Genomic DNA, 21155 nt, shown 5'->3' with positions numbered 1-21155 from the left:
GGTCCCGGCCGTTGATGGCCGCAGAGACCGCCGCGATAGGTGTGTATTCACCGTATAAGACGCACCGACTTTTTTCCCCCCAGTTTTGGGGAAGAAAAAGTGAGTCTTATACGGCAAAAAATACGGTAACACTGGAGACTAGGCAGGTACATTTATTTACATTTTAGGACTCAAAATCTATCTATCTATCTATCTACTTTTCTTTAAAATACAGTTTAAGGTGAATTGGTGATAACACTTTGAATCTGCTTTTTTAAAACTTGAGGATAAGTGTATCCAAAGAATTGCAATTTAATTAGAATTTATTCAGTGGTGTCATGCCAGCTGAAGTTGAGGTTACTTTATTACAAAATATAATCCTAAAACACAAGTAAAATGCTAACTTCTGATTCTTAAGCCGACAACAGGTATTCATTCTCTCCATTGGGTAAACACTTTTGTTACAAACAATGGGGACATTTTTCGAAACCTGTGAAAAGGAAAAGTCGCCCATAGCAACCAATCAGATCGCTTCTTTCATTTTGCAGAGGCCTTGTTAAAAATGAAAGAAGTGAGCTAATTGATTGCTATGGGCAACTATTCCTCTGCACAGGTTTTGCTAAATCTCCCCCAATGAGCAGGTAAGTAGTGGCTTCTATATAATTTTAAGACTTGCTAATTTGCTGTTAAAACCTACTACTAAAATTAAAGGAATTACATTGGCTCCTATGAACAATCATAGAAAAAAAGAAATCCACATGGATGCCAAGAACAAAATAATAAAAACATTCCCGAATATCTGTAATGTGTTAGCGACTATACATTCTGTGCTTAATTAACCAATCACAATCGTTTTTATTTTATCAGAAAATCAGTGCAATTGCCCAAGTTAATTTCCCGTAACCTTCATGTGGTTACACAGAATAATTATTATTTAAACTAGAATAACTTGAAATGGGCATAATATAGTTTAATAATCCAGAAACCATCTACTTCCTGATGGACAGATGTTGCTATGGCTACTGTTCCTGGATATTTTCCAAGCTTATTGCCAACAATAAGAAACCTTAATATAGCATTTCTCAATCCTATTCGAATCAAGTGTGCCTAATGTCTCAACAAAAATAAATCACAGCCTAATGTATTTTTTTATGGTTAGGAGTATGTGATGGTATGCTAAAACTTCCATCGCAATTTACCAGCAAATAGCATGGCTTTCGTTTTAGTTGAGAATGTTTTGAGAAATTATTAAAATCAGATTTTATATTATTTCTAGTATTGAAATGACTGAACATTTTGACATTTATTAAGTAAATTAAGCAGAAGAGAATGGTAATCCAGTTGATTCACATTCTTACCTTTAATGTCAATAGAGGGGTGCACAACCATGACCAGCTCATAGAAGAACCAAATAATTGTATTGCCTATATATATACATAATAGGTTATTATTTAAAAACAATATAGAGACTATTCTGTATTTCAAGTGTATACCCATAGTTGATGTTTCATATATGGGTCATATACCATCAGGGGAAGATGCTGCCAAGATCGCATATGACCCATATATGGAACATCAACTATGGGTATACACTTGAAATACAGAATAGTCTCTATATTGTTTTTAAATAATAACCTATTATGTATCGGTATATATAGGCAAAAAAAATATTTGATTCTTCTATGAGCTTCTCATGGTGGTTCACCCCTCTATTGACATTAATGGTCTATTCACATTAATGGTCTATGCAGATTTCAATATAAACTGAAGGACTGAACACAGCTTGAAATACTGCACATCAAATCTGCACAGAATCCTGTACATGTGAATAGACCCTAAAAGGTAAGAATATGAATCAACTGGATTACTATTGTGTTCCTTCTCTTCTTCTTAATTTGCTTAATAAATGTCAAAAAGTTCAGGCATTTCATTACTAGAAATAATATAAAATCTGATTTGATCCTGAATTCCATTAACCTATCTAAGGGCATCATGGGGTCAGTGAGATACCATCACTGCTCCCTGACTCACAGTATGGCATGATCACATACTAGAGATAGAAAGTCGTAAAGTTGTAATCTGATTGGCACAGGTTAGACTGGGCTATGGAGTCTAAGGGATCCCCTGACCTTCACCCTTAATGTTTCAAAAGCATCCGGCTTCCTTCATCGGGGAAGTTGCTAATTATTCCTAATGGATTTTTATAGATAAAAATCAATTAGGAACAATCAGCAACATTTCAGAAGAAGGAAGCCGCATGCTTTTGAAACCCGTTGGATGCTCTTCTGTTCCAACACTTGTTCCGTAGTGACATCACAGGAACCTTTGAATCAAACCGTTACCTTCCAGGGGGAAACAGAACTGTAGAGACGCCGCTGGCCAGGGCTGTCTCCCGTTCTATTCCCAAACAAATCGCTTCTACTTCTGAGGATAATCTATAGGAGAAGAAGATGCTGCAAACCAGCAGTTTAACATCATGATTGCTACTGCGACCTGCATCCTTCTCCATATATGAAGATACCACCCACCATTACTACTTAGTGACGACATAGTATCACATCCTGGAAGTGTAAGTGCCTTTATGCATATGTGTTTTTTCATTAGCAACACATATATAGTCTCCAATGTATACTTTAATAGCTCTGTTCGAAGTCCCAGGGAATGTTAGGTATTTTTCACATATTTTATACAGTTACCAGGGAACCGTATACACATACTGATCAGCCCCTCTGGGCATCATGTATACACACGGCCACCTGTGGAAGCTCTGGTTTTACATTTCTAGATTTGAAATACTGAATATGTGAAACAGCTTCATATTGGGTTCTGCTGCCTCCTGGTTGTGATTAATGACCCCAAAATAATTGCAGACCAGAAACTAGATGCCACATCATGAGAAAAAAAAGGTGCAGGCTTACCCTTTATACAGACCCCAGGCCAGACACTGTATACTGACCAGATGCCAGACCCTTCCATAGAGAGAACACCGATCATGTGAGAGAACATAGATCACATGTTAAACAAACCTCCTTATTTATACACCCTCCCCATCTCTATACAGAGCAGATATTCAGATATTTGCTCCTGCCGCCCCATTCTGCATTCCACCTCACTCCTGGGCACTGCCGCCACATCCAACATCAAGGACATCATCAGGACACTGTGTGGTTGTGGAAAGAGAGAGGTACAAGAGTGGGGGAAAAAAAAGTGAATATAATTTAATATTGAGATGTCCCAGCAATTTTATGACTGAATTAATTACAGCTGCAATATTAAGCATGACTTCTGCAAAAAGTAAAAAAATGAAGCAACCATGGGGGTGTTGAGAGTAATATTCACACTGATCTAATGATGGCCTATCCTGTTGTTCTTAAAATAAAACCACTTTGAGAACTATAAGGGCATATATATATATATATATATATATATATATATATATATATATATACACAGAGCAGATTTTTAGATTTTTAAAGAATTGTGGGCATCTGAAAAATGCATTAAAGCGGACCTGTCATCAGGAAAACATATATATATAATGAATATAAATAAACACACGGTCAGTGAGGGCTCGTCAGGATTCTGGGCGTACCTTTTTATCTTTATAATCCTTTCCAATTTTGGATAACTACATTACAGCTGTATTTCAGCACCTCGGACAGTTCCACGTGCATGTCCTTCTGGAATGTCTTTATACAGTCAAAGTGGAGCTAAGTTTATTTAGCATACATCATGATTTTTTTTAACGAACCAGTTTCAATTAAAAATTTATAAACAAACACCTGTAAATAAAGACGCTGCATTTCATGTTCTGTCAAGTTTGTGAAAACTCTATTCAGCATTGTTTTGCCAGAATTATGTGTTTTTGGAAAAGCTACATTAAACCAGTATGGCCATTTGTTTCAGATATTTCTGTTACTGTCTTTAAAGGGGTACTCCGCCCTTAGACATCTTATCCTTTGGATAGGGGATAAGATGTCTGATAGCAGGGGTCTCGCCACTGTAAAGCCCCCCCCCCCCCCCCACCCGCGATCTCTCCTGCAGCACCCCCTGTCATCTGGTGCACGGAGCGAGCTTTTCCAAAAACACATAATTCTGGCAAAACAAGGCTGAATAGAGTTTTCACAAACCTGACAGAACATGAAATGCAGCGTCTTTATTTACAGGTGTTTGTTTATTTATTTTTAATTGGAACTGTTTTGTTAACAAAAAATCATGATGTATTCAAAATAACAAACTCAGCTCCACTTTGACTGTAGAAAGACACTCCAGAAGGACATGCCCGTAGAACTGTCCAAGGTGCTGAAATACAGCTGTAATGTAGTTATCCAAAATCCCTAGGTCTCACTCATAATGTGCCGTTTAGAGCCAAAACAAGGACCGTACATAGAGGTTAAAGGGTTACTCCACCCCTAGAAATCTTATCCTCTATTCAAAGGATTGGGGATAAGATGTTTGATCGCGGAGGTCCCACTGCTGGGGACCCCTGCGATCTCGGCAACAACACCCAAGACATCTGGTGCATGGAGCGAACTTCGCTCTGTGCTGGATAACTGGCGATGCGGGGCAGAGGCTTGTAATGTCAGGGCCCAGCCCCTCAATGCAAGTCTATGGGAGGGGGCGTGACGGCCGTCACGCCCCCTCCCATAGACTTGCTTTGAGGGGGCGTGGCAGTGATGTCATGAACGGGGCCGTGACATCACGAGCCTCCGGCGCTGCACCCGATGCTCTAAACGAACGCCGAGTGCAGCAGGGAGTTTGCGGGTGTCCCCAGCGGCGGGACCCCATGATCAGACATCTTATCCCCTATTCTTTGGACAGGGGACAAGATGTCTAGGGGCGGAGTACCCCTTTAAATACTTTATGGTTCCTAAATTTCATCTAAAAGGTGAATAAAAAGGTATTAAAATCGACACTGTGTGAACTAATATACTGTGTGAACGAATAGAATATTCTATGCAAAATAATAAGAATAGCATAATGCCACATATTGTAGTTACCAACAGTAAGTTACCAAGCCCTGACTAACATATAATCCAAGTTATAGAAACATCTATTAAAACAACCCTCTACAAAAAAGAAAGCCATATATAAAGTATAAATGATATAGTTACATTATAAAAATAGAAAACATCTTTTAAAATCGTAAGGAAGAAGAAAACCAGAAGATACCAGAATAGGATGGCGGTAAATAATATACAATAATGATGAATACATTTGTGCGTTTCCTAGGTTATGCCAAATATAAGCTGAAAACTCCATCTCTTTCCATAGATTGATGACCGGAAAAGTCTCAGTGACAAATGACCCTACTTGCTTCCTTGAGAAAAGGCGAGCACCAATTTACCTTTATGAAAGATGAATTGGGAAATTGCAGAGAAGGAAGAGTTTCCCTTTATAGTCTCAGAATAGGTTTTATACAATGGTTTCTTACTGGATTTACTGGTTTCTGCATTGTAAAGAGATATTACTGGGATACCCTAAAACTGCATAAATACGCTCTAAAATGTATCGTATTTATCGGGGTATACCACGCACCGGCCTATAACACGCACCCTCATTTTACCAAGGATATTTGGGTAAAAAAAGTTTTTTACCCAAATATCCATGGTAAAATGAGGGTGCGTGTGTGCGCGTGTATACCCCGATATACCCCCAGGAAAGGCAGGGGGAGAGAGGCTGTCGCTGCCCGCTTCTCTCCCCCTGCCTTTCCTGGGGTCTAGAGCGCTGTTGTCGGCCCTTCTCACCCCCTGGCTATCGGCGCCGCTGCCTGTTCTGTCCCCCTGACTATCGGTGCCGGCGCCGATAGCCAGGGGGAGAGAAGCGGCGCCGACAGCCAGGGGGAGAGAAGGGGCAGCGGCACCCATTGCCGGCGCCGCTGCCCCGTTGCCTCCCCCCATCCCCGGGGGCATAATTACCTGAGTTGGGTCCGCGCTGCTGCAGGCCTCCGGCGTGCATCCCCTGCGTCGTTGCTATGCGCTGAACGGCGCGGCGCATGATGTCAGTGCGCCGCGCCGTTCAGCGCATAGCAACGACGCCGGGGACGCACGCCGGAGGCCTGCAGCAGCGCGGACCCGACTCAGGTAATTATGCCACCGGGGATGGGGGGAGGCAACGGGGCAGCGGCGCCGGCAATGGGTGCCGCTGCCCCTTCTCTCCCCCTGGCTGTCGGCGCCGCTTCTCTCCCCCTGGCTACCGGCGCCGGCACCGATAGTCAGGGGGACAGAACGGGCAGCTGCGCCGATAGCCAGGGGGTGAGAAGGGCCGACAGCAGCGCTCTAGACCCCAGGAAAGGCAGGGGGAGAGAAGCGGGCAGCGACGGCCTCTCTCCCCCTGCCTTTCCTGGGGGTGTATCGGCGTATAACACGCACACAGACTTTAGGCTAAAAATTTTTGCCTAAAAAGTGCGTGTTATACGCCGATAAATACGGTACATATTACTGCAAACTGTAGCCCACCAATTATTATGAAACTACAACTCCTACTTGCACTAACTGCGATTAAAGGGGTACTCCGGTGGAAAACTTTTTTTTTTTATCATCTGGTGCCAGAAAGTTAAACAAATTTGTAAATGACTTCTATTAAAAATCCTTCCAGTACATATTAGCTGATGAATACTACACAGTGCTCTCTGCTGACATCTCTGTCCATTTTAAGAACTGTCCAGAGTAGGAGAAAATCCCCATAGAAAACATATGCTGCTCTGGACAGTTCCTAAAATGGACAGAGATGTCAGCAGAGAGCACTGTGCTCGTGATTCAGCAGAGAGCACTGTGTTCCAAAAAGAAAAGAATTTCCTCTGTAGTATTCAGCAGCTAATAAGTACTGGAAGATTTTTTAATAGAAGTAATTTACAAATCTGTTTAACTTTCTGCCACCAGTTAATTTAAGAAAAAAAATAAAAAAGTTTTACACCGGAGTACCCCTTTAAAGCATGCTGGGAGCTGTAGTTCCACAAGAGCTGGAGGGCCACAGATTGAAAATTACTGATATAATTTATGCCGTAAAAACTTTATTGACACCAACAGAAATCAGTGCAAAATATTAGACAATAGTATATTTATAGGTGAATTAGATATGTATCCATGGGGTGGTTTCTCCAGCACTGGTACATAGTATAAATTACTTTTTGTATCTGATACAGGGCTGACATCAGCACCCAGCATAGCCGGGCCGATGGTGGGTCCCACAGCACATTAGGGGCCCAGTTCTGCCTGCTCCATTGCAAAGCTGTGCTGCTTCCCCTCCTCTGGTCACTGCAGTCACACAGGCTGAATGTGGTAAAAAGCAGGGGGTCTTATTTTTCTCATCGGAGGTCAGCACTGAGCATTACACTCATCTGAAGACACCATTATATTCCTCCTGTACTAACAGCAAGCACAGATTCAGTGCCACTGGGCAGCATCAATAGACATCAGCATGCAGACTGGATCCTTTTGATGCTGCTCTGTGATACCTTACGTGCATGTATAAGTGCATAGTTATGGCTCACAGTCAGCATATAAAAGGGCCATTTAGTCTACACACCTCCTTCCACCACACGCCTCAGTATTACCCTTCTTCCACAGCCTGCAAGAAATTTAAAGGAATAAAAAGGTACTGTATGTAGCAATCCAAAGTAATAAGGAATACAAATTATCTGCGGAAACTCAGACATGGCTCTGCTTTGCATTATTTTGTTTTTCCAAATGATTCTGTTAAACCACAATTCACAGCAATGTCTGATTTTCTGTCAGTTTTTCATCAGTAAATTATCAGTACATTTTTATTCATTATTACTTTTGTCAGTTTCAAGTTATTTCAGGGAGCATTGTGGTTCTTTTTGTCTGTAACTGAAGGGTATTAACAATTTTGCCCACATGAGATCATTTTCCACAGGGCTGCAGGGAATTGCTCCAAGTGTGCTGCACATTAACAAGCAAGGTGTCCTGGGACTTGTATTTGGAGGGAGGGAACTCCAGCAGAAAATAGCTTTTTCACAAAAAGAAAGCCGCACCATTATGGTGGACTTACAACACAGCCATTTAGCCCAAGACAAGCACAGATCCTTCCTAAGCATATCCATTACTGTCTGGTAGGTACATACTAAAATAACCTTATGGTGGATATCCCCTTTAAAAATGATAGAAACATATCTGTCTCCTTTCTTATACATGTACCGTGCATACTAGAGTATAAGCCTTCACCCCAAAAACCTAGGAAAATTATTGACTCGAGTATAAGCCTAGGTTGGGAAATACATTATCCCCCCCCCCCATCATCATCCATCATCTCCTCCTCCCCTGTCATCATCCAGAACCCCCTGTCCATTTTACCTCCTGTCCATATTACCCCCTGTCCCCATCACCCCCTGTAATCATCCAGACTGCCCTGTCCATATTACCCCCTGTCCCTATCACCCACTGTCATCATCCAGACCCCCCTGTCCATATTACCCCCTCTTCCTATCACCCCGTCATCATCCAGACTCCCCTGTCCATATTACCCCCTGTCCCTATCACCCCCTGTCATCATCCAGACCCCCTGTCCATATTACCTTCTGTCCCGATCACCCCCTGTCCCTATCACCACCTGTCCATATCACCCCCTGTCATCATCCAGACCTCCCTGTCCCTATCACCCCCTGTCCATATCACCCCCTGTCATCATCCAGACCTCCCTGTCCCTATCACCCCCTGTCCCTATCACCCCCTGTCCCTATCACCCCCTGTCCCTATCACCCCCTGTCCCTATCACCCCCTGTCCCTGTCACCCCCTGTCCCTGTCAACCCCTGTCCCTGTCATCCCCTGTCCCTGTCATCCCCTGTCCCTGTCATCCCCTGTCCATGTCCCCCCCTGTCCATATCACCCCCTGTCCATATCACCCCCTGTCCATATCACCCCCTGTCCATATTCCCCCTGTCATCATCCAGACCCCCCTGTCCATATCACCCCCTGTCATCATCCAGACCCCCCTGTCCATATTACCCCCTGTCCCTATCACCCCCTGTCCATATCACACCCTGTCATCATCCAGACCCCCCTGTCCATATTACCCCCTGTCCATATCACCCCCTGTCATCATCCAGCTCCGGGCCATCCCTGACGTCATGTCTGCTGCACATGGACATTCCTGCACGGCAGCATCAATGCAGCATCACTAGTCCGGGGATGACCTGGGGCGGAGAAGAGAGCCTCCCAGTGAAGATTGATGGCCCGGACCGGCTCACCCTCCCCACCGGAATGCCTAAGACATTTTTTTTTTTTTTCACTCGAGTATAAGCCTAGGGGGGCATTTTCAGCATGATATTAGCGGATGGTTGTCTACACAGTAGGGCTTATCTAATTATGGTGGCTATACATGTTCATGCCTTCATAGCAGCAGTTTACACTATGGAAGAAGGACACTTTTAGCAGGACAATGTACCATGTCACAAGGGTTGTATAGTTGTGGGAAAGTTCAAGGACCATAACAGCAAGTTTTCATTACTTATTTGTTGTCTGGAGAATGTTTCCTTTGTAGACCTTGCAGGACAATGCACCATGCCACAAGGGTTGTACAGACATAGATTGGTTCCAGGAACATGTTTTCCATGCTCCCTGGTCTTTACAGTCCCACGTTTATCTATGAGCATATAGAACATTTCTTGAAGTATGTAGGATGGAGTGTTCAGAGCATATCAGTACCTCCATGTAATCTGCAGCAACTACAAGAAGCTAACGTGTCCGCATGGACCAGTATTCCTGCCAAAAGATTTTAACATCTAGAGCAGTGGTCTCCAACCTGCGGACCTCCAGATGTTGCAAAACTACAACTCCCAGCATGCCCGGACAGCCAAAGGCTGTCCGGGCATGCTGGGAGTTGCAGTTTTGCAACATCTGGAGGTCCACAGGTTGGAGACCACTGTTCTATAGGAATCTGTGTCATGATGAACTGTTGCACTACTAGAGGGGTGTCTGTACTAAAGTGACCATTCAGGGTACATAGTATACAAATATGTCTAAAAGAAATCAGTTCACAGTAATGACCCTTGGAAAGAAGGCAGATCAAGTTCTGGCAGAGCCATCATAATCTTAAAAAATAATATTCATGTTTCCTAAATTTATAAGGACTCTAGTTTATAGCAGGTTAACGTAGTAATAAAAGAAGCTCAGATATATGTGTTCCGGAATTAGGGTTATAGGCAACAGGCACATCTCAGGAAACTCTTGACAGCGCATAAAGCTTAAGAACTGATAAAAGAACTTTGTGATTTCTGTGCTCAAGTTACAGTGTCCATAAAGCACTATTAGTGCCCTCTAGTGGAAAATCACGTATATCTCATGGTAATTTAGAAAAACGAATGTAGCAACTTACGATATACATTAACAGCCTGCTTAGAAGCAGATGCGATAGATTTCTGGTAACTATTATGCATATTCTACATCATTTTAACAAGAATGTTATTATATCTGTTGACCAGTAAGTCCCACTACAATAATGCAGAATATGCTTGTGCCAGAGATGTTACAGGATGAATTTGTGATATTAAACAGCTTATTGTGATACAGTATTGTGCTGTATAAGGTTCGGCATAGGACTGCACGCACATCTATCTTCCCTTAGTTACCACTATGTACGACCAAAATAACCCAGATGAAAGGTAGGTGTTTGCTGCATATGACTTTTGCACACTGGAGAACCATAGATGGGAGAATGTATGGCTGTACAAAGAAGCCACTGGGACTCGAAGGGTCACTGTACTTTGGAGATATTCTACTCGAGAAGTTTCTAGTGAGAATAGTTCCCTAATATGGCATTTGATAGCGCATGCTACAATAAATACAATAACAAAGAAAAAAACATAGAAATAATTCTGCATGAAATTTGGAGGCATACAAAAATACCCATGGTAGCCTAAATGTCTATTCACACGGCAGAACTTCCCCTTGCGAAATTCCACCCCAAATAAAAGTCTATGGGCTTTAATTTGAGGCAGAATTCTGCAAGCGGAAATTCTGCTCTGTAAAAAGACCCTAAGGCTAGGTTCAGACTACGGAATTTCCGCCTGCAATTTCGCTTTGAAATTGCAGGCAGAAATTCCAATTACTAAAATGTATAGTGTAGTGAATGGGTTTCCGTTCACAAATTCACACTTCAGAATTTGTGAAGCGGAATTTGTAAACAGAAAATCAGCTTTAAAATTTCCGCTTGAAAAATAGTCTCGCGGAAATACTCGCGGAACACATTGCAGTCTATTGGCCGCACTAGGAATCTCCGGGCAGACATTTTCTGCCCGGAGATTCCGCAGTGTGAACCTAGCCTAAGGCTGTATTGACTGGTAATGCGGTCACGTGCATGAGGGCTAAGGTTCTGTTCTCACAGGTGTTCCATCCTGTCATGTTTCCATTGACTCTTGACAGGGGTTCTTTTGGGTCTCACATCTAAAAAATTGGATAAGAACATATAAAAAAAAAATATTAAAATTGGATTTATAAGGTTCAGTTACAAAAACAGATCAAAACCTAACAGTCATAGCAGTCATGCACCCTATAAAAAGGAACTCATGATGTCAGGATCTATTGTTCACAGCAAAGTATGGAAGGCAGCACACCTGAGCTTCAATGGGTGGGGTGGCTGATGTGTGTAAGGGAGAAAAGGGACCACACACAAACAAGGTAATTAGAATTGTAGTTTGACGGAGGGATTCCAAACAGATAGCCACAGGATTATGGTAATCTCACAACACATTCATTTAGCTCCAAGACAACCACGGATCCTTCCTAAGCATGTACATTACTGTCTGGCAGGTAAGTGCTAAAATCACCTTATGGTGGATAACCCTATTTATTTGCTCATAAATATGTTTGCATTGACACATTTAAAATGTATATATGAATTTAGACATATATAAATGTGTATATAAAGTCAGGCTTATATAAACTTAAAGGGGTACTCCGGTGGAAAACATATACACTATATATATATATATATATATATATATATATATATATATATATATATATATATATATATAATTTATTTTATTTTTTTTTAAGAAAGTTAAACATATTTGTAAATTACTTCTATTCAAAAATCTCTATTCAAAATACTTCTATTAAAAAAGCTCTCTGCTGACACATCTGTCCATGTCAAAACTGTGGAACTGTCCTGAGCAGTAGAGGTTTGCTATGGGGATGTGCTTCTACTCTGGACAGTTCCTGACTTGGACGGAGGTGTCAACAGAGAGCACTGTGGCCGGACAGAAAAGAACAACTCAACTTCCTCTGGAACATACAGCAGCCGATAAGTAATGGAAGGATTAATATTTTTTTTTAAGAATTTACAAATCTGTTTAACTTTCTAGAACCAGTTGAATTGAAAAAAAATAAAAATAAATAAGTTTTCCACCAGAGTACCCCTTTAAACTAAATTGAGCTTTCCTTAAATAAAAGGGACTCGTGAATAGGTAAAGATTCAGTATTTAGTGAGTGATGTTTATAGGCCCTGTTAATAAGTGATTTAATTATACATTAATGGCGGGTCTAACATTTACAATATTAAGCTACTGCTCATTGCCGATTTATCATAGGAGTGCGGCACCATTGATCGCTGACCCCACCTGACATGATGAACAGCTAATTATACCCATATAAAAGCTGCCATGAGAGGCTCCGACCGTCAATACATTCATTCCACCAGTTCTACCGTCAAATTCATTTGTTCAGAATATAGCAGAACTACAACAATCAATGCCTCCCTGATTAATAACACAAGGCGGGTCACGCGGGAATCCCTGGCTATGCGCTACCTTCTTCAAGATTTCCTCGCTACAAGCTGGATGTTTTACAGCTCATACATACCAGACCAACATCTCACTCAATCTAACTGTGTGTAGACTATTCTTAAAGGGGTACTATGGTGATTTTTTTTTATTTTTTAAATCAATGGGTGTCAGAAAGTTAAAACAGATTTGTAAATTACTTCTATTTAAAAAAATCTTAACCCTTCCAACTGCTGTAGACTCCATCTTAACCCTTATCAACTGCTGTAGACTCCAGAGGAAGATGTATAGTTCTTTTCTGTCTGACCACAGTGCTCTCTGCTGACACCTCTGTCTATGTCAGGAACTGTCCAGAGCAGGAGAAAATTCCTATAGCAAACCTCTCTTGCTCCGAACAGTTCCTGACATGGACAGAGGTGTCAGCAGAGAGCACTGTGGTCAGACAGAAAATAACTATACAACTTCCTCTGTAATATACAGCAGCTGTAATACTGAAGGATTAGGATTTTTATGTAGATGTTTTCCACCAGAGTACCCCTATAAAGCAGATGAGCGCAAAAGTGACAGTTCTTGCTAATGCTGTCTTCTAGGAAATCCTTTACCAGGTCACAAGGGACATTGAAGCCAACCTTTGAAGTATTTCCATCTTAACATTTATGGCATAGTAGAGAAGTCTATAAATATCTAATAGATGCAGGTCCTACTCGTGAGACCCATATCTATCTTGAAATTAAAGGCCCCCATCCACCTGCTTGCAGTCACAATAGGTCATTGAGAAGCCAGAAACAACCGAACAGGCTTTTTAAATGTTTTTACATATCTCCCATAGAGGTTAATGGAAGTTGTACATACAGACTTGAACAGATCGTTTTTTATAACTAGAAAAAAAGGTTTTCCGTGATATACCAGATTGCACTTGCAGCATGCCCATTTAAAGGGGTATTCCAGGATTTTTTTTGACTATGCTAAAAGGGGCTGTAAAGTTAGTGTAGTTCATAATATAGTGTCTGTACCTGTGTGACGGTGGTCTCGCAATTCTTCTGTGATTTTCACCACAATATTTATTTCTAACGGCATACAAAATGGCTGCAGTCTCTGGTTTTGCCAGGTTGCAGTGCGCAAGACCTGACATCACTAGTCAGGTACGCAAAGGGAGACTGTCCTACTTCAATGGGTGGAGCAACTGCTAGGTGGGAGAGAGATCATTTTGCAACCGCTGTAGGCACCTTGGTTAGAAAACACTGGTCTTTTGAATGAAATGCAGCTCATTTATGTTTCAATGGGTGGGGTGGCTGATGTGTGTGTAGGGGGGGAGTGACCTCACACTTACAAACATGGAACTATGGGATGTATAGTTTAGTAGACCAAACTCCAACAGGAAATATCCAGTGCACAAAAAGATAGCCTTAGCTTTATGGTAATCTCACAACATAGTCCTTTAGCTCCAAGACAAGCGCATATCCTTCCTAAGCATGTCCATTACTGCCTGCCAGATATGTACTAAAATTACCGTATGGAGGATAACCCCTTTAATGGACCATATGTAGCCTGCTATTGACTACTTTTGGTCGGTTCCCTTTATTTATTTAACACACCAAACAATAGTGTACATGAATGGCAGTATACAGTTTCATTGCTGCATCACGGGTAGAAGATTGAGAAAGAAAGAGGTCTTTGCTGTTAAATTGATCAGCATAAAAGGGGACAATGCGTTTTGGCACACACGCACGCCTTCCTCTGGTGTAGAGTACAGTTAGGTCTCCCCCTGGTTTGGTCACTGTGATGAAGACTAAACACGAGATAAATAACAGCAGGACCAGTTTCTTTCTCAATCTTCTACTCCATTTAAAGGGTACTCTGCTGGAAAACATTTTTTTTTTTTTTTTTATCAACTGGTGCCAGAAAGTTAAACAGATTTGTAAATTACTTCTATTAAAACATTTTAATCCTTCTAGTACTTATAGGCTTCTGTATGCTCCACAGGAAGTTGTTTTCTTTTTGAATTTCCTTTTTGCCTGACCACAGTGCTCTCTGCTGACACCTCTGTCCATGTCAGGAACTGTCCAGAGTGGGAGCAAATCCCAATAGCAAACATATCCTGCTCTGGACAGTTCCTGACATGGACAGAGGTGTCAGCAGAGAGCACTGTGGTCAGACAGAAAGGAAATTAAAAAAGAAAACAACTTCCTGTGGAGCATACAGAAGCCTATCAGTACTAGAAGGATTAAAATGTTTTAATAGAAGTAATTTACAAATCTGTTTAACTTTCTGGCATCAGTGGATTAAAAAAAAAAAAAGTTTTCCAGGGGAGTACCCCTTTAATGATCCACCAAGTGCCAGTTAGTAGACAAGGTTGAGAGTGCAGCAGCCTGTCTCACATGTGTCCCTCTCTTTTTTGTTCTCTCACCTCGATTGCTGCATTACACAGATTAACATAGCATATTCTATAAGAGAACAGGAATAATTTACACAGAGAAATAAACCATGCAGGTGACAATGAATGGAACAGTTAATTCATATTCTCCAATCAACACTCGATACATAGCTCCCAACACTCGACACATCGCCCCCGACACTCGACACATCACCCACAACACTAGATACATCGCCCCCAACACTCAACACATTGCCCCCAACACTAGATACATCACCCCCAACACTCGATACATCACCCCCAACACTAAACAGATTGCCCCCAACACTCGATACATTGCCCCCAACACTAGATACATCACCCCCAACACTCGATACATCGCCCCCAACACTCGATACATCACCCCCAACACTAAACACATTGCCCCCAACACTCGATACATCGCCCCCAACACTCGATACATCGCCCCCAACACTAAACACATTGCCCCCAACACTCGATACAGAGCTCCCAACACTAAACACATCGCCCCCAACACTAGATACATAGCTCCCAACACTAGACACATCGCCCCCAACACTAGACACATCGCCCCCAACACTAGACACATCGCCCCCAACACTAGACACATCGCCCCCAACACTAGACACATCGCCCCCAACACTAGACACATCGCCCCCAACACTAGACACATCGCCCCCAACACTAGACACATCGCCCCCAACACTAGACACATTGCCCCCAACACTAGACACATTGCCCCCAACACTAGACACATTGCCCCCAACACTAGACACATTGCCCCCAACACTCGACACATTGCCCCCAACACTCGACACATTGCCCCCAACACTCGACACATTGCCCCCAACACTCGACACATTGCCCCCAACACTCGACACATTGCCCCCAACACTCGACACATTGCCCCCAGCACTCGACACATAGCCCCCAACACTCGATACATAGCCCCCAACACTCGATACATAGCCCCCAACACTCGATACATAGCCCCCAACACTCGATACATAGCCCCCAACACTTGATACATAGCCCCCAACACTCGATACATAGCCCCCAACACTTGATACATCACCCTTAACATTCAATACATCACCCCCAACACAATACATTGCCCCCCAACACTCGATAGATTACCCCCCAACACTCGATACATCACCCCCCAACACTGGAAACATTGCCCCCAACTGTTAGCTTGAACATTACATGAGTTTAAATCTTTTTACCGTATTTACATAAAAGTTTAGAATTCTTTTGAATGCAAATGTCTACTTTTCCAGATAATAAAGCACAATGTGCTGGGAAGAAAATGCACACAGGAAAACTGTAAATAAAAATGCAATTTTAGGGCTGCAAAGCGCGGATACAAAGAATGGATTGTAATGACTTAATGCTTATTCTAAAATCAGCTCTTCAGCAGGTGATGTATACATCAAGTATATTACCTAAGTAATAAAGGGGAGCTTCTAAAATGATTTAACACTTACTGTGCAGCTGAATAATAACAAAACTATGTCTTGAGTGAACTGAACTGATTCATCATTCATAGAGTCAGAATATAATTTTTCTGTAGCTCCAAGTTCCTTATGTACCAAAGGACACTGGCCAATGCCTAAGTCAAAGGGGTATTCCAGCATTATACATTTTATCCCCTATCCAAAGAATAGGGGATAAGATGTCTGACCGCTGGGAGCCCCATGATCTCGGTGCAGCCCATGGCATTCTGTGCCAGCGCTGGCTCCAAGACAGAGACGTGACGTCCACGTTCCCTCGTTATGTCATGCCACGCCCCCTCCATTCATGTCTATGGGAGGGGACATGACATCCACCCCAACACTCGATACATCGCCCCCAACACTCGATGCATCGCCCCCAACACTCGATGCATCACCCCCAACACTCGATGCATCGCCCCGAACACTCGATGCATCGCCCCCAACACTCAATGCATCGCCCCAACACTAGATGCATCGCCTCCAACACTCGATACATTGCCCCCAACACTCGATACATCGCCCTCAACATTCAATACATCGCCCCAACACTCTATATATCGCCCCCCCAACACTCGATACATCACCCCCCAACACTCGATACATCACCCCAACACTCGATACATCGCCCCAAACACTAGATACATTGCCTACTACACTAGACACAACGGCCCCAACACTAGACATATCGCCCCCAACACTCGACACATCGCCCCCAACACTCGACACATCGCCCCCAACACTTGATACATCGCCCCCAACACTCAATACATCACCCTCCAACACTCAATACATCACCCTCCAACACTTGATACATCACCCCAACACTCGATACATCGCCCCAAACACTAGATACATTGCCTACTACACTAGACACAACGGCCCCAACACTCGACACATCGCCCCCAACACTCGACACATCGCCCCCAACACTCGACACATCGCCCCCAACACTCGATACATCGCCCCCCAACACTCGATACATCGCCCCCCAACAGTGGAAACATGGCCCCCCACACTAGAAACATCGTCCCCAACTGAGTGTTAGTTAGCTGGAAAATTACATGAGTTTAAATCTTTTTACCGTATTTACATAAAAGTTTAGAAATCTTTTGAATGCAAATGTCTACTTTTCCAGATAATAAAGCACAATGTGCTGGGAAGAAAATGCACACAGGAAAACTGTAAATAAAAATGCAATTTTAGGGCTGCAAAGCGCGGATACAAAGGATGGATTGTAATGACTTAATGCTTACTCTAAAGTCAGCTATTCAGCAGGTGATGTATACATCAAGTATATTACCTAAGTAATAAAGGGGAGCTTCTAAAATGATTGAACACTTACTGTGCAGCTGAATAATAACAAAACTATGTCTTGAGTGAACTGAACTGATTCATCATTCATAGAGTCAGAATATAATTTTTCTGTAGCTCCATGTTCCTTATGTACCAAAGGACACTGGCCAATGCCTAAGTCAAAGGGGTATTCCAGCCTTATACAGGATGGGCCATTTATATGGATACACCTTAATAAAATGGGAATGGTTGGTGATGTTAACTTCCTGTTTGTGGCCCATTAGTATATGTGAGGGGAGGAAACTTTTCAAGATGGGTGGTGACCATGGTGGCCATTTTGAAGTCGGCCATTTTTAATCCAGCTTTTGTTTTTTCAATAGGAAGAGGGTCATGTGACACATAAAACTTATTGGGAATTTCACAAGAAAAGCAATGATGTGCTTTGTTTTAACGTAACTTTATTCTTTCATGAGTTATTTACAAGTTTATGGCCACTTGTGTTCAATGTGCTGCCCATTGTGTTGGATTGTCAATGCAACCCTCTTCTCCCACTCTTCACACACTGATAGCAACATGGCAGGAGAAATGCTAGCACAGGCTTCCAGTATCCATAGTTTCAGGTGCTGCACATCTCGTATCTTCACAGCATAGACAATTGCCTTCAGATGACCCCAAAGATAAAAGTCTAAGGGGGGAGTCAGACCGAGAGACCTTGGGGGCCATTGAACTGGCCCACGACGACCAATCCACTTAACTGTTCATCTAGGAATGTTGGGACCTGACACCCATAATGTGGTGGTGCACCATCTTGCTGGAAAAACTCAGGGAACGTGACAGCTTCAGTGCATAAAGAGGGAAACACATCATCATGTAGCAATTTTGCATATCCAGTGGCCTTGGGGTTTCCATTGATGAAGAATGGCCCCACTATCTTTGTACCCCATATACCACACCATACCATTAATTTTTGTGTTCCAACAGTCCTAGATGTGGGTTAGTGTCAGACCAATAGCGGTGGTTTTGTTTGTTAACTTCACCATTTACATAAAAGCTTGCCTCATCACTGAACAAAATCTTCTGCGTAAACTGAGGGTCCTGTTCCAATTTTTGTTTTGCCCATTCTGCAGCACCTGAAACTACGGATACTGGAAGCCTGTGCTAGCATTTCTCCTGCGGTGTTGCTATCAGTGTGTGAAGAGTGGGAGAAGAGTGTTGCATTGACAATCCAACCCAATGGGCAGCACATTGAACACATTTTATAAGTGGTCAGAAACTTGTAAATAACTCATGAAAGAATAAGGTTACGTTAAAACCAAGCACATCATTGTTTTTCTTGTGTAATTCCCAATAAGTTTGATGTGTCACATGACTCTCTTCCTATTGAAAAAACAAAAGTTGGATTCCAAATGGCCGACTTCAAAATGGCCGCCATGGTCACCACCCATCTTGAAAAGTTTCCCCCCTCACATATACTAATGTGCCACAAACAGGAAGTTAATATCACAACCATTCCCATTTTATTAAGGTGTATCCATATAAATGGCCCACCCTGTACATTTTATCCCCTATCCAAAGAATAGGGGATAAGATGTCTGATCGCAGGGGTCCCGCCACTGGGACCCCCGTGATCTCGGTGCAGCCCACGGCATTCTGTGCTGGGCGCTGGCTCCAAGACAGAGATGTGAAGTCCACTTTCCCTCGTTTTATCATGCCACGCCCCCTTCATTCATGTCTATGGGAGGGGGCGTGACATCCACCCCAACACTTGATGCATTGCCCCCAACACTCGATGCATCGCCCCCAACACTCCATACAACGCCCCCAACACTAGATACTTCCGTCACGCCCCCTCACATAGACATGAATGGAGGGGGTGTGGCATGATGTCACATCTCGGTTTCGGAGGCAGCGGAATACACCTTTAAACAGTGAGGCAACAGTGTCTGGAGTATACAAAGCATGGTGCTTTTGAGAAACTGTCCAGAGCAGGATAGATTTTCTATGGGGAGTTGCTCCTGCTCTGGACAGTTCCTGACATGGAAAGAGGTGTCAGTAGAGAGCACAATGGAAAGACAGAAAAGGAATTCAAAAAGGAAAGAACTTTATCTGTAGTATACAGCAGCCGATAAGTACTGGAAGGGTTAAGATTTTTTAATAGAAGTCATTTACAGATCTGTATAACTTTCTGGCACCAGTCTATTTAAAATAAATTATTTTCCACCAGAGTACCACTTTAAGGTGGTGGAGTAATGTTATAGAGAATATTTTTTGGCATACCCCGGGTCTTCCAATATCTGTGGATGGATGTTTGGACAGTACAACTTATCTTAGTATGAAAAGGTTCATGCTTTCACGATAGCAGCTTACTCTTTGGGAGAAGGACACTTAAAGGCAACAGGAAGGCCAACGCTATACTAGAAATGCATCTCTATTAAAGTGACAATTCAGTGTACATTATTGCACTTATTCTACACTTTTTTTTTTTTAAAAGGGAACATCTAAAAAAAAAAAACATGCCATGCCTATTAAAATAAACTTTAACAAACTGATAATCATCAAACATTTCCCTTTGAATTTTGGCACATATGGACCTCCCCTCAGGATCACACTGTTTCATCCATAATATACATTAAAGCAGGTGCAGAGGAAATGTCTGGCCAGATATGGTTTTCCCGGCCAATAAGAGCCGATCGATCAGGTCAGAAAAGTAGATCAGCCAGGTTCCATTTAAATAGGGAGTTGGTTTTGTGTACTCGGTTGTTAGGGTAGGAAGTGGTGTTAAAGGGGTATTCTCATTGAGAACATTTGTGTCATATCCACAGGATATGCAAGAAATGTAACAAATATGTAATATTTTTTATAAATAAGAAGCGGATAAAAAAACTAATTATGGAAAATGTTTTTTCCCATTATCCATCTGACCTCATTACTTCTCCATAAAACACAAACCAGCAAGATGGATCTCAGTGTAGAAAATATACATCCTTGCCTTGTTATATATAGACCTGAAACCTTGTACATTTATAAGGCTACACATCTCTTTAGTCACTTGTAAATATCTATATAATGTATGGCAAGGGGCACATTATGCCTTATATACCCCTTAGATTAAATTAAAGAAAAGATGGATAACACAGATAATGATATCAGGGCCGCCTGTGTATTTCCTTTCCATACAGAAATCTAGACCTGGTGTTTTCCCCCATAATAAAGATCTGATTTCACCAATAGATCTATGACAAAACACTG

The 21155-nt window shown here is 42.4% G+C and overlaps 1 protein-coding gene across 1 annotated transcript in view; it reads right to left on the bottom strand.

The window, feature by feature from the left end:
* The window catches only part of IL1RAPL2 (interleukin 1 receptor accessory protein like 2), a 1150952-nt gene that overhangs the window by 1107891 nt on the left and 21906 nt on the right, over positions 1 to 21155 (bottom strand). The window lies entirely within an intron of this gene.

The sequence above is a fragment of the Hyla sarda genome, chromosome 9 (genome assembly GCF_029499605.1).
Source record: "Hyla sarda isolate aHylSar1 chromosome 9, aHylSar1.hap1, whole genome shotgun sequence".
Classification (NCBI taxonomy): domain Eukaryota; kingdom Metazoa; phylum Chordata; class Amphibia; order Anura; family Hylidae; genus Hyla; species Hyla sarda.
Note: the sequence above shows the minus strand (reverse complement) of the source record. Positions and strands in the feature narration are given on the sequence as shown.